Here is a 16,869-nt window from a genome sequence, read left to right as displayed (position 1 = left end):
TACCTCCTTGTGTGGAGTTGGCACATGTACCCAAAACATCCTTATTCTTGTTTTCCTCCCCTTTCCCTCCCTTCCTCTCCTCCCTGTATCTCTTGATCTCCTTGCCATTTGTGAAAGATCTAGCTCCCTACTTCCTATTATCTATCTTTTATTTTGCTCTTTATTTATAATTTTAGTCTTTGCTCTGGAGTGATAAGAAATCTATTTGATGGGGTTGGGAAGATGGTGGAAGAAGAGAACTGAAACTTAAAGCAGGCACCAGCACCAGGGAGTCTAACTGAACAGTGACATGATTAAAATGATCATAATAGCAATAACAGCATTTGTTGAGTGCTTGCCATATGCAAGACATTATGCTAAGTACTTTACATTCCATCTTATTTGATCCTCACAATTGCCTTATCCCATTCAGAGGCCCTGAGAGCTTTGCCCAAATTCTCACAGCAAGTGGGTTCCAAACAGTGCACCGATGTTTCCTAAGTGTGGTTTTCAAACAGAATGCCTTGAGACATTTGTTAAAAATGTAGACTTTTGTCCTAACTTGAAGTGTCTGATTCAGCAAGTCTAGGTGGGGGCAGAGGCATTAATGAACTTTGCAGCTCCCCTGGGGAAGTTCTCTCCACACAAACTTGAGGGCCCCTGTTCCTAGATAATGGAAGAGTGAATTGGCTAAGTAGTCATCAAAGGTCAGGAAGATACACACCTCTGGCCTGGATTTTTACTGCCCCTAGGTATCCTCACTTTGACCCTGTGCCTCTGTAGGCTCTTTTGTAATGGGGGAATGTTAAATGAAAATTACAGGAGTCTATGGTTTTGGACTAAGCTCCTGTACTAAACCCTAAAGACTAGATTAAAAATCAAAATAATGTCACTTATACTAAAGTTTTACATCACCACACTGAGAATAAGTTGTTACTTAACCTTCCAAAACATGGAGAGAGAGAGAGAATAGAAAATTTTTGACAACAGAACAGCTTCAGTTGGCATGGAAATGAAGTTCCCCCTGCTTTAACCCTTACCAAGAAAAGTGGGGCTGAGGGTGTAGTTCAGTGGTGCAGCCCTCAGCAGCTTCACATTCCTGAGGCCCTGAGTTCAATCCCCAACACCAAAGGAAAAAAGGAAAATAACCTGATGCTAACCAGTCATCTTTCTATTGTTCTGTTTCCCTGTCCCTGCCTTAAAAGGAAAATAACTTTGAAATGACTGGTCTCCTTTTTGTTTTTTGTTGTTGTTTCTGCCCGCTTCAGCCTTTGTCTGTTTATAAAACCAACTTTCTCTGCTCAGCCCAGCAGAACATTTATTATTATTTTGTGGAATGCAGTCTTGGTGGATTCTAGGATCACAAATAAAGCCAATTAAGACCTTTAACCTAAATTCATTTTAATCCTGTCCTTTGGGTAATCATTTGGTACCTCTTGTACTTGGCTCTCTCACCAACTGTTCTTAGATGTTTGAACAGGGAAAAATAATTAAATGGGGTCATTAGTGCTTGGTCAGCAGCTCAAGAGGCATGGTGGCTCTCAGTGGCAAGAGTGAGGCCAACAAGGGCAGCTGCAAACCCTGGGCTCACTGGAGAAAGACCTGGTTCAGGCTAGGACTCCAGACCACAGAATCCAAGTTGCAACCAGGATGGAGGCAAAGATGGAAAACCTCGAGGTGGAGATAATGGAGTACACAGAGCCACTTTTGTGTGACTTTGGTGGGTTTCAAACACATTTCCCAATGTGCCTCCAAAGCCTCAAATACCTCATCAGTATTTTTGCCAAGATCCCTCCCCCAACACAGGTCCTACAGGTCCTGTTGCATTCTGTACCTAATGGAGGAGCACAGACACAATGATGCTAGAGTCTAGGATATCATCTTAGTCATAGGCTTGATTTGTCCTTCTAAAACTGGTTAACCATGCCAGGTCATCTAACCTTGCTGACTCAGTTTCCATTCCCATAAATTGTAGTACCTTTGTAAGCACTCAAAGAATCTCATAGAGCTAGTAAAATAACGTATGGTCAATTATAAAATGCTGCACACAGCAGAGAGCTGGAAGACAGTTTAAGGCTCAGAATATGTGACTGATTATTTATTAAGCCAATTAAAACAATGGAAGACAAAAAACAGCAAGTCTGTTTGCCTCAGTAGTTTCATTGAAGATCATCTCTAGGCTGAAATGGTTCAGGTCAGAAAGTCACAAATGAACATAACCAGAAAATACCTATCAATAGCCAGGTATGGTGGCATATACTACTCAGAGGCCGAGGCAGGAGAGTGCTTGAACCCAGGAATTCCAAGACGACCTGGGCAACATAGTGAGGCCACATCCCTTAAAAAAGATACCTGTAAACTGGGAAACAACAGTTTTCTGAGTAACCCAGTCTTAATTCCCTTTAAAAACGCTCTGAGGATAATGATTTTAAGCAAGAACCCAGCCCAAGATCCGAGGCCAGCGGAGCACTACACACCTTCATTGCCCTTGGGTCAGTGGCCGCACAGCCCAAAAGCCTGGAGAGCAGGAGTCAACTGGAAGGGCTAGGTATGCTGGCCTCAGAAGCAGCAAGAAGACAGTGCAGGTGACTCTAAAAGCACCTGGAGGAACATCCAGGCTCAGGGGCCAGGACCAGGAAAGTAGGTAGGAAAGGACCGCTGAGAGTCAGAGGAGTAAGGGGCTGTGCACTCTCAGGGTTTCACATGACCTTAGCCTGGTGTGGGCTTCTCTGAGCTCTGATCCTTATCTGTAGATAGAAGAGTTGGTCTTAATGACCTCAAAGTTCTTTCAGCTCTGGGTGGGAAAATACTATGGAAATCCAAGCTGCACAAACAGTTGCTCTCTGGTTTACCTCTGAGGTCAGCCCAGAAACCCAGGAGACCCTGTGCCACCTGGAGGCCCACGGCAAATACTAGCTGCAGGGGAGTCCCAGAACCATAGGAAGGGCAACCTCCATGAGGGAAGGTGGGAAGACCAGGGGTCATCTAGCCCTGTGGGCTGCCAGAGCTTCCTCCTGCTAAACAACTCGAAGACCTTCCCAGACAGGATCTTACTTCCGCCTTTCCTCTCCATAGTGAAGTTGGTGTTTTAAATGGTTCTCTCTGTGTGACCACAAGGGACAGAAACAAGAAGGTGCTATGGGAATGGAAATGCACTCTGAAGGACACCCCAGGATAAGAGACAGGAAAGAAGCAGCCACGTCCTAAGGCTCTTAGCAAGTTCACAGGAAAGTTCCCCAGCAGCAACACATCCTCTTTCTGTCACATCCTCTGCCACTCAGCAGGGAGCCAGCCTTTGGATGGGACCGGGCTTTCTCCCCAGTCACCTGAGTTACCTGTAGCAACACGATTAAGACATTAATTTGTATGCTGTATTTTTCCATTGCCTCCTCTTTCCAAGCAGGTACTTCCAGTCAGTGAGGCTTTTTTGTTTTTCCTTCTCTTCAGAATTCCTTTAGGTCAGGAAGCAGATGTTGCTTGATGGTAATAGGTCTTCCTGTCTTTGGTAACAGCCCTGGCTCACTGAGGAGATGATGCAGATACTCAGAGGGAGAAAGGGTGAAGAGGGAAAAGAGTGCCTTGAAGTCAAGGACAGAGAGAAGAGTGCTCAGAGGCCAGAATGACAGAAAAAAGACAGAAGACAGCTCTGATTGTGAGGACAGAGCCTATGCCAGGACCCCAACACCAGCTGCCTCTCAGAGTGAGACATTTGGTGGGCTTCTAGTCTCACCAAAGCTTCCTGGGCTCAGAAACAGCAAAGTTACCAAAAAGGAAATCTGAGGCAACAGACATTTTCGTGTAGACTGTCGGCTGGTGATTAGATGGAACACCCCATACTTTTCACAATCTTTAGGGAGAATCTGAGCCTCCCCAGATTAATAATTTGTCCACTGGGCAGGACTGGAGGCTCAGAATCGATTTGCTTTTATTTTAGAAGAAAAACAGAGAAATACAATCAAAAATAGAGAAATACAGAATTGCTAACTTAGTGAGGTGGTGGAGTAAGACTGCCTTTGAATTGACATGTGCAGAGGCACAAGTGACCTCAGTGTCTTCACCACACCAGGCTGTAAGGGTACTCCTCACATCTCCTTAACACCCAAATCTTATTAGCTCTAAGCTCCTACCTGCTAATGTAGGAAATCCGGACTCATATTCTGTTGATTAGGATTTTTCAAGTACTAGAAAACACATACTTAAATACACAAGGAATTGTATTGTTTCATAAGCAGAAAGTCTAGAAGCAGCTCTCACAAGAACATTGTTGTAAAAGAGCAAGCCTGGCCTTCCTTGAGCCTGCCAGCCTTCCTGCTTGGTGATGTGATCACTCTCTCCCGCATGTGCTCCTGTCTTTGTGGTGTGACCTACCCATGAGGTCTTCACCAGAGCCATGCTGATGCCCATGCTGTGCCCTTGTGCCTCCAGAACTGTGAGCTAAATAAGCCTCTTTTCTTTATAAACTTACCAATCTGACCTATTTCATTACAGCAACAAGAAATGAATACAGTGATTATTATGCTGAGAAAGTCCAAGTAGAAGCCACTAAAATGGCCTAGGAAAATAGTGAAGTGAAAACCATGCTGAATACCTGGAGGGGTTGCAGAGATTAGTGCCACTATCAAGAACTTAAAGGAAATAGATCACAGCCACTTGCTTTTGAAAGGGGTGGGGGGGTGGGGCTATAGCTGAAGGGCAGGCAACTGCCTAGTATACAGGAAGTTCTCCATTTGAGTCCCAGAACCAAAAAAGAAAGAAGAAAGGAACGAAGGACCTAAGGAATGCAGGAGTGGTAATTTCCACCACATTCCCATTCCATGCACCTTCTTGTCTTGTGCAGAAGACAGATGGATCTGAGAGGATGACAGTGGATTATCATAAGCTTAACCAGGTGGTATTTCCAATGGCATCTGCTGTAGCAGATGTGGTTTCATTACTGATGTAGTTTCATTACAGATGTGGTTTTATTCAGTGAAATTTCTAGGAGTCTGGTGATGTGAAGCATGTCAAGATATCTCTCCTAAAGTGAAAGATAAGTTTTTGCATCTGGCCCCTCCTTCGATCAAGAAAGAGACCCAGTGCCTACTAGGCCTCTTGGGATACTGGAGGCAATATATCTTCATGCAGGTGTGCGGCTCTGCCCTATTTACTGCATGATTTGAAAAGTTTCTAGTTCTCAGTGGAGCACAGAATAAGAGAAGGCTCTGAAATAGGTCCATGCTGCTGTACAAGTTGCTCTGGCACTTGGCTGTATGACCCAGCAGACCTAATGGTGCTTGAAGTGCAGCAGATAAGGTAATGTTTGGAGCTTTTGGCAGACCCCATAAATGACATGCAGCGCAAGCCTTTAGGATTTTGGAACAAGGCTTTGCCATCATCTGCAGATAACACTCTCCCTCTCTCTCTCTCTCTCTCTCTCTCTCTCTCTCTCTCTGTGTGTGTGTGTGTGTGTGTGTGTGTGTGTGTGTGTGTCTGTAGGAATTAAACCCAAGACCTTCACACTGAGCTATATTCCCAGCCCCTTCTTACTTTTTATTATGAGATGGAGTCTCATTAAGTCACTAAGAAGCCCAAGCTGGGCTGGAACTTAGTGATCTCCTGCCTCAGTCTCCCAGAGTTCTGGGATTACAGGCTTGCACCACCGTGCCAGGCAACTGCCCTCCTTTTGAGAAATGGCTTTTTGCCTGAGACTAGCCCTTGTAGAAACTGAACATTTGACCATGGGCCACCAAGTTACCATGCAACGTTAGCTTCCTATCTCTCATGAACTGGGTGCTCTCTGAGCCATTAAGCCGTAAGTGCGGTATGCACAGCAATTCTCCATCATCAAATGGAAGGGATACATAGGTGAGTGGACCTGAACAGGTCCTGAGGCATAAGTACATTACATGAAAATGTAGCCCAAATAACAATAGCCCTCACTTGCTGCAGTGCCTTCTCTCTCTAATTTGTACCTATGGCCTCATGGGGAGGTCCCTATCAACCAGATTGAGGCCTGGTTCACAGATGATTCTGTACAATATGTAGGGACCACCTGAAAGTAGACAGCTACAGCATTAAAGTCCTTTTGCAGGAAATCTATGAAGGACACTGGTGAAGGAAAATCCTCCCACACTTGCACAAGTGTGCTTGGCTGTTCACTTTGCATGGAAAGAAAAATGTCAGGGCATGCAATTATATACAGATTCATGTGGCAAATGGTTTGGCTGGATAGTCAGGGAATTGGCAGGGGCATGATTGAAAAATTGTTAACAAGGAAACCTGGAGAAGAGGTACATAAATATATAGTACCTTCTCAGCCCGGCGTGGTGGCACATACTTGTAATCCCAGCACTTGAGGAGGCTGAGGCAAGAGGATTGCTCCAAGTATGAGACCAGCTTGGGCTACACAGTGAGCTCAAGACCAGCCTGAACTACATAGCAAGACCCTGTCTCAAAAAACAAAAACAAAAACACACAAATAAATAAATAGTACCTTCTGAGTAGGCAAAAGATATAAAGATATTTGTTTCCATGTGATCTTAGCAGAGGAGTATATTAATAGTTAAGTGGTTAGAATGATCAGTCCTGTGGATGCCAGCCATCTTTCCCCTTACCCTTGTCATTGTCCAACAAGTTCATGAAAAAAGTGGCCATGGGACCAGGGGTGAATATAGCAATATGGATTTGCACTCATCAAGGCCAACTTGGCTATGGTCACTGCTGAGTGTTTAACCTGTCAGCAGCAAAGACCAACACTGAGTCCCCAATATGACACCATTTTGGGGGGTAATCAGCCAGCTACTTGGTAGTGAGTTGATTACATTGGACTCCTTCCATCATGAAAGGGGTAGCATTTTGTTCTGCCTAAATAAATGCTTTACTTCGGATATGGACTTGCATTCAGTACTTCTGTCAAAAAACCCTGCCATCTATGGACATACAGAATGAATTATCCATTGTCATGGTATTCTACACAGCATTACTTTGGATCAAGAACATAGTTCACAGAAAAAAACATGTGATAAAGGGCCTGTGCTCCTGGAATTCACTGATCTTACCATGTTCCCCACTGCTACTGTTGGAAGCAATTTACATAAATTTGGGGGAAAAATCATTTCATAATTAAAGTATGAGTATAGCTGTCTAAGGCTCAATGTCACTTTGCCAGTGAACCACCTATGGGATGCAAAAACATAACTCTGTTTTGCCTCCAGTCACAGCTGAAGCTCAATGATCCCGTGATGCTGTGACACTCCAGGGCAGGATTACATCAGCTGAAGACATCCTGGTTTGAGATCCAAGTAGTAAGAGAAAAGTTTCACCTGGGGAGGGACAAATTTCTAATCAACCTAAATTCCTCATCAACCAAGGTTCTTCATCAGCATAAGTTCCTCATCCCCCTGAGATTATCACTGCCCTTCCAGTCATGTTACTCCTGATGAACCAAATAAAGGTGTGGCAAGCTTGGGGTGCCTTCGTCTTTGCAGCCCAGAGCAGCATTGATCAAGCCCAAAACTCAGCCTCTTCTCTAAGTCTCAATTCTAGTCTTTATTCCTTAATTCACCTTGTGCTGTGATGGCTCACAGGAGACCAGGACCCACTGCAGGGGTTCTGTAATGTCCTCTTTCTCCATTCCCTACATGGTATAGTTTGGATCTGGAATGTCCCTCCAAGGCCCATATGTTAAAAGCTTGATCCCCAGAGTCGTGCTGTTGGGAGGTGGTGGAAACCTCAAGGGGTGGGATCTAGGGGGAAGTTTTAGGCTATCGGGAAACCCTCAAAGGGGATCGTGAGACTCTGGTCTCTTTCTTTTTCTTGTTTTGCTTCCTGGACATGAGGTTTGGGAACAGTTTTCTCCACCATGTACTCCCTGCCACGATGTGTGTCCTTGCCACAGACCCAAAACAATTAGGCTAATCAGTTATGGATTGAAACCTCCAAAACTGTAAGTTGATATAAGCTTCCTCTTTATAAGTTACCTCAGGTATTTTGTTACAGTAATGGAAAGCTGGTATATATACCCACCATCTTCAAGCAGCCGGGTTGATAGAACAGGGGAATGACCTTCTAAAGACTCAAGTTGAGGACAAGCCTGGTGGTTATACCCTATAGATCTGCAGCAAGCTCTCCAGAAAGCTGTAGGTGCCCCACATATGGTGTCGTATTCGTCACTTTCTTGTCACTGGAACAAAACACTGAACACTTGCAAATTAAAGGTGGAAAGTTCATTTGGCTCACAGTTTAAGAGGATTCAGTCCATGGTTGGTTGGCAGAAACAGCATGGTAGAAGGGCATGGTGGAAGAAAGCTTCTCATCCCATGACATCCAGGAAGTAGATAGAGAAGAGAGGAGCTGATAGCAAGAATACACCCTTCCAAGTCACACCCCCAGTGGCCCACCTCTTCCAATGAGGGTCCACTTCCTAACAGCACATGCAGCTATGAATTCATCAATGGATTAACTTACTGGTGAGTATAGCACCCCATGATCCAATCACTTTCCAAGAGCCTCACCTCTGAACACATGAGACTTTTGGGAGATGTTTTAGATCTAAACCTTAGTGGTCCTTTATCTCCTTCAGCCAGCATTTACAGGTCCAGAAAACATGGTAAGTAGTACCACTCATTAATACTTTTTGTGACTCATGAGCAAAGTTTTTTTTGCTTCCTGTTCTTATGTTCTGATCTGCAGGCCTAGAGGTCTTAGTACCAAAGGGAGTCATGCTTCCATGAGGAGACAAAACAATAATTCCGAATAACTAGAAGGTAAGACTGCCTCCTGGCCACTTTGGCTTGTTGTTGTTGTTGTTGTTGTTGTTTGGGGGTTTGTTTAGGGGTTTTTTGAGACAAGGTCTCAAAAGCTTAGGCTGGCCTTAAACTTTCAGTGACCCTCTTGCCTCAGCCTCCTTTGGCCTTTTTAATGACTTTGAATCAATAGGCAAAGAAGGAATACTGTGCTAGGTGGGGTGATTGATACTGATTACCAAGGAGAAATTGGGCTACTACTCTAGGAAGGAGAACACAGGAAATCCCTTTGATCATATCCTGTGATTAAAGTCAATGGAAAGCTACAACAGTTCAATGCAGCCAGAACTGGGAATGATCTGGTCCCTTCAGGAATAAAGGTCTGAGTCACTCCAGTGGGTCAGAACCATGACTAGCTGAGGTCAAAGGCAATGGAGAATGGGTAATGGGGGAAGCTGCTCCAGCCATGTGACCAGTTACAGAAATGAGGGCTGTAGCTATTGTGATTATCTCCTCCTTAGTTTATTATTAATATGATTGTGTGAAGGGAGAGAGATTAATCTACCCATCTGTATGTTAAGCAAACATCTTTTTCCTCTCTTATTTCCTTACCGTGTAATGTAAGATGTATTGACTTTGTATTATATTTACACATTGTTAATTCTACATTGTAATATTTAAGTTACAGGATATGAAGGAGAAAGTAAATATCACTTGAGAACTTTAGTTCCTCTTCTGCAAAAGGGGTTAGTGTGTTTTTTTGGTTGTATGCAGGGTATTTGTATCATGTTAGGCAGAATTATGACCTTGTTATTAAATATGACCTTGTTATTAAATATTAAATATTAAGGAGATGCACAAGGTTGCCAAGTTGACAAAGGGTGGATTTGTGATGGCAAAGTTTATGCTTCAATTTTCCTGGACAATGAGGCACTCTAATAATAAATATGATGTTGGGTGTGTCTTTGAGTGTATTTCTGGATGGAAGCAACATTCAAAATCAACAGATGGAATCCAGCAGATTGCCTTCCGCAGGGCAGGTGGGTCTCATCCAATGTATTGAAGCTTGAGTAGAACAAAAGGTTGAATGAGGAAAAATTTACTCTCTCAGCCTGAGAACCTTTGAGCTTGGGTATTAGTCTTCACCTGTTTTAGGACTCCAACCTATAATGAAGCTATATTCTCAGCTCTCCTGAGTTTCCAGCTTGCCAACAGTAGATCCTGGGAATTCTTAGCCTCCATAAACATGTGGAGCAATTCCTTAAAATAAATCTCATATCTAGTGATCTATAGATCCCTGGAGAACCCTGACTAACAAAGACACTCAGCTAATTAAGCAACAGGGCCAGGAAAATCCTTGTACAAGCCATTTTTGGACATATATCTTTATTTCTTTTGGGTAAATACTTAGATATCTAATTGCTGGGTCACAGAATATGTGCTAATTATAAGAAGCTGCCAGACTGTTTTCCCAAATGGTCTAGAAGGGTTCCAGTTGCCCCCCATCTTCATCTACATTTGATGTCACTAGTAGTTCAATTTTAGCTATTCTAATAGCTGTATAATTGCTTTAATTTGCATTTCTCTGCTGAATACAGATGTTGAACCTTTTTTCACTTGCTTGTCAGCCATTGGTATATCTTCTTTTGTGAAGTATCTGCTTATTTTTTTAAAAAAGTATTACTTTTATTATTATTCAGTGTAAGATTGCTTTTTTACTTTATTGATAGCATCTTTGTTTTGCAAATCCTTTCTCAGACTGTGGATCACCATTCATTTTCCCAAGGGTGCAGAAATTTTTATTTTTGTTAAAGTCTAATGAATTGATTTTTTTCCTTTATGGTTATTATTTTCTATAGCCCAAGGAAAGAAAGTCTTTGCCTATTCCAAGGTTATGGAGATATGTTCCTATGTTTTCTTCTAGAAGCTTTATAATTTAGTTTTTACTAAACTATAGGTCTGTGATCTATCTCAAGTTAATGTTTGTGAATGGTGAGAAATTAAGACACATGGCTCATTTCTTTAAGTATGGTGATCCAGATGTTCCAGTATGATTTGTTGAAAAATCTGTCATTTTCCTTTTGAAGTACATCAGCAAGAGTGTTAAAAATTAAACAACACCTAACGCTGTCTCCGGCCCAGATCTCCTCCCTTTCTTTTCTTCCTGACATCTCTACTTGGCTAACCTACGAATACCTCAAAGTTGATTTGCCAGAAATAAAAACTTCATCTTTACCTCCTATGTTAGTTACCTTTCCATTGCCAGGACAGAATACCTGACATATGCAATTTAATGGAGAAAAGATTTTATTTTGGCTCACAGTTTCAGAAGTTTCCATCAATGGTAAGCTGACTCCATTGCTGTGAGCCTGACAAGGCAGAAACATTATGGTGGAAGGGCGTGGCAGAAGAAAGTTGCTTACCTTATGGCAGCCAAGAGTCAGAGACAGGGAGGTAGGACCCTTCAAAGGCAGAGCCCCAGTGGCCTACTTCCTCCAGCTGGGTCCCACCTTCCTACAGCCCACTTAGCTAATGAACTCAGAATCAGTTAATGTACAATGAGGTTACTCCTCTCCTGAGCAGTCTCACCTCTAATCATCACTACATCGGGGGAATCAGGCCCTTAGTCCATGAGTCTTTGGGGAACACTCCGTATTTAAAACCTAGTACCCCTCCCTTGGCTGACTCCTCCTGACTCTAGTCTCAGGCTGAAAGTTACTTCTAAAACATTTTCCATAAAAGCTGCAATTTTGGTAGTCCTTCTTGACACTGTACTTCAACATCCTCTTATTCTACCTACCCGACTGTGACTTATTTCATTTCCTAGTTTCTGCATCCCTCCTCCATTAGACTCTAAGCCACAGGAAGGCAGTTACAAAGTTTACTTGTGTTATGTTCTTGTATTTGAACCTTTAGAAAATACCAACTCAGTACATCTTTGTTGAATAAGTGGGTAATTTCTTACCCTCCCCTCCCAGTGCGGACATTGCTTAGGATTCATGTCTCTGAGCTTTGCCTGATTTTCTTCTTTATGTTTCATTGATTCCTACTTTAATGATGGGGGGTGTGTGAAGAAGTCTCCAATCTACCCCTAGGCTATAAAACTTCCAGATCTTGGTCTGCATTTCCAACATCAGGCTAGATATTTATGTTTGTTGGGTTTTTTTACCCCATTGTCTCAGATAAAGGACATAAAACATTGACAACATGCAAGGAAATGTGTATACATTATGCAATGCATTGGAAACAACCCACATGCTCATCAAAAGAGGCTGTGTAAATAAATTATGATACTACTGAACGTCTCAGAAAGACCAGAAAGATTTATATACTGATGTGAAAGATGGCCATGACGTACTGTTGAGCACAAAAGCAAAAGCGAGTGTCTGGTAAATATGCACAGCCCTCTTTCTAATAGTTTTCCCTTTCTTTGATGTCAAAGTTAGTTATATTTCTTTGTACAGTGACCAATGGGGTGTTTTTTCTTTCTTTTTTTTTTAAGTACTGGGGATCAAACTCGGGTCCTTGCACTTGCGCTTGCACAGCAGGTGGTGAAACCACTGAGCTAAATCCCGGGCCCCAGAGCAATGGGTTTTATAACGAGTATCTCAATATGTAAAGAACTTGAAAAAAGTAGTGGTTATTATCTATTAGTAAACGCTTGTGTTTTCTACCATAAAACCATACCATAGTCTCCAGAACTATCAGTGGAATTTAATGTTATTCAATGGCTCCATATGCGTTTATTGAGCACCTACTATGTGCCAGTTTCTATTCCACATGCTGGAGAAATGCAAGGAAACAATGCAAAGTTTTTGCCCATCCACAGCTTTATGGTTAGAAAATAAGCAAATAAATAGATAATATAACGAAAAGTTAGATAAATATAAGTGCTATGATGAAACCAAGTTACGAGATGCACTGTTTTAGGTAGGGTGGTCAGGAAAGGCCTTTCTGAAATGGTGACAGCTGAGCAGAGGCTGGAATAAAGTGAGGGCAGCACTCGGGGAAACATGTGGGTGGAGAACATTGCGTCAGAAGACTCAGCCATCACCAGCCTGTGCCAGTGACCTGCTCGCCGGGCTCAAGCAGCAGAAGCAGAGGACAACAGCTGGAGCAAAGTGAGTAAGGAGAGGGTAAGAGGGAGATAGGGCCACTCTGGCCCGGCCATGGCATGAGTCCCAGGCTCTGGTGGCTTCTACATAGGGTGGCAAATCAGCCCTCAGAGGCGTGCCTCTTACAACATGTTAGTGTTCCCTTTAAAAAAGAAAATTATAGGGCCGGGGATTTAGCTCAGTGGTTTCGCCGCCTGCTGTGCAAGCGCAAGGACCAGGGTTCGATCCCCGGTACCAAAGAAAATTATAGCTGGGCATGGTGGTGCATGCCTGTAATCCCTGCACTTGGTGGCTGAGGCAGAAGGATCAGAAGGATCTTCAGTTCAAGGCCAATCTGGACCACACAGCAAGACTTTGGCTCAAAACTACTCCGCCCAAAAGAAAATACACACCAAACTGTTATCAGAACAAACTTCTGGGATGTGGGCTTGCAGAAGACTTTCATTCTCAAAACCATACCCTCTCATCATGTTTGAATGTTTTACAGTAAGTATTATTTTGGTCATCAGAAAAAGAAATAATGATTTAAAAAATCTGTCCATACCCTTTGGCCAATAAACTCCCTTTCAAGCAAAAACAGCCCTTAAAAAATTGGAACCAGGTGCCATGGTGCACAGCAGCTGCTTGAGAGACTGAAGCGGGAGAATCACTGGTGCCCAGGCATCTAAGATCACCTGAGCAGTATCAGGTATCCGAAAAAGGGGCAAGGGCGGTAAATATGCAAAACTCATTAAAGTATTAGGTATGGCTACAAAAAACGGAAACAACCTAGCTGTTCAACAGTGGAGGGTTGATTAAATAAACTGTGGGAACACCCTATGGTGAGACTGTACGAAGCAGTGACAAAGGCAGCTGCAGAATGCCAGCCAGGGAGGAAAATGCCATCACCCCCAACTCCGTGAGTCCGTTTCCGTCTCCCTTCCTAAGAAGGCCACTTCCTCCCTGAATCCTACTTGTATATATTATCCAGACTACTCCTCGGCCTTCACCACATACTATTCCCTTACAGAGCACCAGGGAGTGGAAGACAGCAGAGCAGAGCAGCCCTCAAACGCTCCGGAAGACTTATTTTGCAGCTCATGCACCTTCCCAATGAATGTGAAAATTACTGAGCACCCATTTCCAGGCACCCATTCAGGTAGCAGAGGTGGGAACCCAGAAGACCACAGTGGAAGAGTCCCCAGGCACCCGAGAGAGGATAACAGAGCTGGGGCCCTGGTGTCAGCACCCCTCCCTCTCCTGACCACCCACTTCCTCTTCCCTGAGATGCTGGAGAGCCCCTCCCCTGGCTCCCAGGCCCTGCGCCCTTGGCTGGCAAGACTGCACTTCCTAAACCTGGGTCTGAGCCACTGGGTAGACGAGGGAGTAATGCAACCAGGGGCGTCCTACTTCCCAGTCAGCTCCATGACTGACTCAACAGCTCTGCCAGAGACCAGGATGGGCACCTTCTACCCACCTCGCAGCAGCCTCCTCTGGAAAGGGCAGCCATCTGGAAACCAGTTTCCTAACAGCCACGTCTTCTGGTACAGAAAGGGTCCCTGTGGAAGCTCCTTCTACCCAGTACCCTGAAAGGCCAAGGGTCTCTTTACCCTCATGGGACATCTGCGGGACCCAGTAACACCCCTTTTTCCTACCCAAGCCTTCTGCTGCCTGGGAAATGAGATAAATGAGCCTCTAATGGACACCATATTTATCGCTGATCAACATTGATACCAAAGCCCAGAGTGAGGCAGAACTGGCCCTGGGGTGGCAGGTCGGGCCACTTTATGGCACAGCAGTGCGGAAAGGTCAGCCCCTAAAGAGAAAGGAAAAAGAAGGAGCTGGAGGAGTCACATCGCATTTCTCCATCTAAACTCCCCAATGAATTAAGTCACCTCTCTTGTCAGTCAGGGGCCTGGCAGAAAGAGAGGACATAGTCTAAACTTTGAACAATGTTTAACAAAGGAATCTTTTACAAAAACATGGTCCGGCCATGGGGACTCCACAGAGGAATGGAGATGGAGCCATTTCCAGGCACCCAGACAGGTAGGAGAGGCAGGAACCCAGAAGACCACAGTGGGACCTAGAGGCAGAGGCTGGGTGGAGAAAGCAGTCCCAGGAGGCTCAGTGAGCCTGCAATGGGAGGAGAGGGGTTGGGACCCTCCACTGACACGCGGCCCAGTCAGAGACAGAGAAGATGGCGTTCATCACTTTAAGTGGGTAATTTATGAACAGCCGAAAGGCATTGCTCATGGTCTGGAAGCTGTGAAGTTCCCAATCAGGGTGCTGGCAGGGCTGGTGAGGACTCCTTCCTCATAGATGGCTCCTTCTATGTGTCCTAATGTGGCTGCAGGGGCCTACAGTTTTCTTTAGGCCTTTATAATAAGGACATTAACCCTATTCATGAGGATGGAGCCCTCATGACCTAATCACCACCGTGGGCTGGATCTCTTAACACTGTCGTGTTTCAGATTAAATTACAACACATGTATTTTTGAATTTCACAATTAATTCTTTTTCTTCCGCCAAGATCCAAGATGGCAGAATCTAGGAGCTTAAAGCTAAAAACAAAAATCTTTTGGAGTCTTTTCGTTCAGCTAAACAGTTTTATCCCCAAGGTAGGACCCAAAGGTGAGGACATCCTGTCCCTGCTCTTGGGAAGTTCACAGTCTGGCTTCTCACAACATATCCGGACATTGACCAGCAGAATAAAGCCGCCTCTGGAGATGATCTCCTTCATGTTTCAGCCTCCAAGAGAAATGGCAATTCTGCTTCCTCTCTGAGTCATAAATGTTCTGAACAGGAAGACTCCTTACCAATTCCTCTACCAGAGATGGACAATGAGGCCCAGAAAGGAGAACTATCCTGAGCACAGGTCAAATGCTCATTTTTGGTGGCTGCTTTTCTTCGTGATCTTTTTCTATCCCTTACCCAACTCTACAACCTTGGTATGTCTTTGAGCTGAGGAGCCAGGCAGAATAAATGACAACGGGCAGCTTCTGGGTTCCTTCCTCTAGGGAGCATGCTACCCAGCATGCTGAGAGGCTCAGCTCACAACCTGGACAGGCAGGAGTTCTCTCTGAGAGTCAGAGCCAAAGAATAAGATACCTTGAAGACACCTTTAAGATCTCGGTAACAGTTATTACTACAATTGTCTCTCCCCGTGGGTTATTCAGGTATCTCCACAGTATGCTGACTTTAATTTCTTTGAGAACTGTGTAAACCAAAGAATGGTATAGCTGGATCAAATGGTAACTCTACTTTCAGTTTTCTGACGAACCTCTATACTGATTTCCACAGTGGCTATACTAATTTACATTACCACTAGCATTGTAAGATTCTTTTCTCCCTGTGCCCTTGCCAACATTTATTGCTTTTTAAAAACAATTCTTGATGATAGCCATTCTGATTAGGATGAGATGGAATCTCAATGCAGTTGTTATTTGAATTTTCCAGAATTATTTCTTGATGGCATCTGTCTGAGTTTCATATACCAAGTGAGGGAGGAGAGCAGCCCTGTGGTCCCAGCATCCAAATCAAGCTTTTGAACAACTCCAGCCCCAGCCTCATATACTGTAGTTGTGTGACAGAACACAAGCAAGACCAGCAGAACTGCCCAGCTGAGCCCAATGTGCACACAGAGCTGTGTAAAATAATAAGATGGATTCAAGACACTAAGTTTGGGTGTAGTTTGTTACAAAGCAATAGATAACCAAAAACTCCATTTGAAAAAAGATAATATAGGCTTTAAATGGGTCAGAGAACTAAATGCAAAAAGGAAACCATAGAAGTATTCTGCAATCCTAGCACTCAGGAGGCTGAGGAGGGAGGATCACCATGAGTTCAGTGCCAGCCTGGGCTACATAGTGAGTTCAAGGCCAGCCTGAACTATGTAGCAAGACCCCGTCTCAACCTTCCTCACCCCCAAAAAAAGAGAAGTATTAAAAAATATTTAGTTGGGCCACCTGCCTCGCAAGCACAAGGTCCCTAGTTTGATCCCCGGTACCAAAAAAGAAAAAAGAAAAAATATATAATCATACCCAGCATCATGGCACATGACTGTCATCCTAGCA

The 16,869-nt window shown here is 44.0% G+C and overlaps 1 long non-coding RNA gene across 2 annotated transcripts in view; it reads right to left on the bottom strand.

The window, feature by feature from the left end:
• Positions 1-16,869, bottom strand: part of LOC110346476 (uncharacterized) — a 137,751-nt gene that overhangs the window by 42,039 nt on the left and 78,843 nt on the right. The window lies entirely within an intron of this gene.

The sequence above is a fragment of the Heterocephalus glaber genome, unplaced genomic scaffold (genome assembly GCF_053883595.1).
Source record: "Heterocephalus glaber isolate CG9 unplaced genomic scaffold, H.glaber_assembly_v1.0 deba00001608, whole genome shotgun sequence".
NCBI classification, from domain to species: Eukaryota; Metazoa; Chordata; class Mammalia; order Rodentia; family Bathyergidae; genus Heterocephalus; species Heterocephalus glaber.
This window is presented reverse-complemented; position numbering and strand designations above follow the sequence as displayed.